We start from the raw sequence: 416 nt of genomic DNA, 5'->3' as shown, positions 1-416 counted from the left end.
TGTGTCAGTCATGGTTCTCAGGTGTGGTTTGCTACCTATATCATTACTCATCACATATCTGTTAATTTTTCTTCTGGGTAAATATATTAGAATTGTACATGGATGTTTCTATTTTTAAAATTTTCTTTTATGGTCATAATCTATACATGGTATATAAGGTTGCAAAACAAAACAACTACAGTGGTCATCCAAGTATTTCTAGTCAACAATTCAGGACTGGTGAAAATGATAGGTTTTGTATTGTGTACAGCAAATTTAATCACAGACGGTATGTGTACACTATCATATCTTCAATGAAATGTTTACTCTTAGTGAAGCCGACACAACCGAAATACTTTCTACTTTCATCTCTTCCCAGAATGAAACCAAAATCTGATATTGAACAAAAACCAAGGTTTTGTTGTACTGTGACAAGT

Source organism: Crocuta crocuta, unplaced genomic scaffold (assembly GCF_008692635.1).
Source record: "Crocuta crocuta isolate KB4526 unplaced genomic scaffold, BGI_CrCroc_1.0 scaffold373, whole genome shotgun sequence".
Classification (NCBI taxonomy): domain Eukaryota; kingdom Metazoa; phylum Chordata; class Mammalia; order Carnivora; family Hyaenidae; genus Crocuta; species Crocuta crocuta.
Note: the sequence above shows the minus strand (reverse complement) of the source record.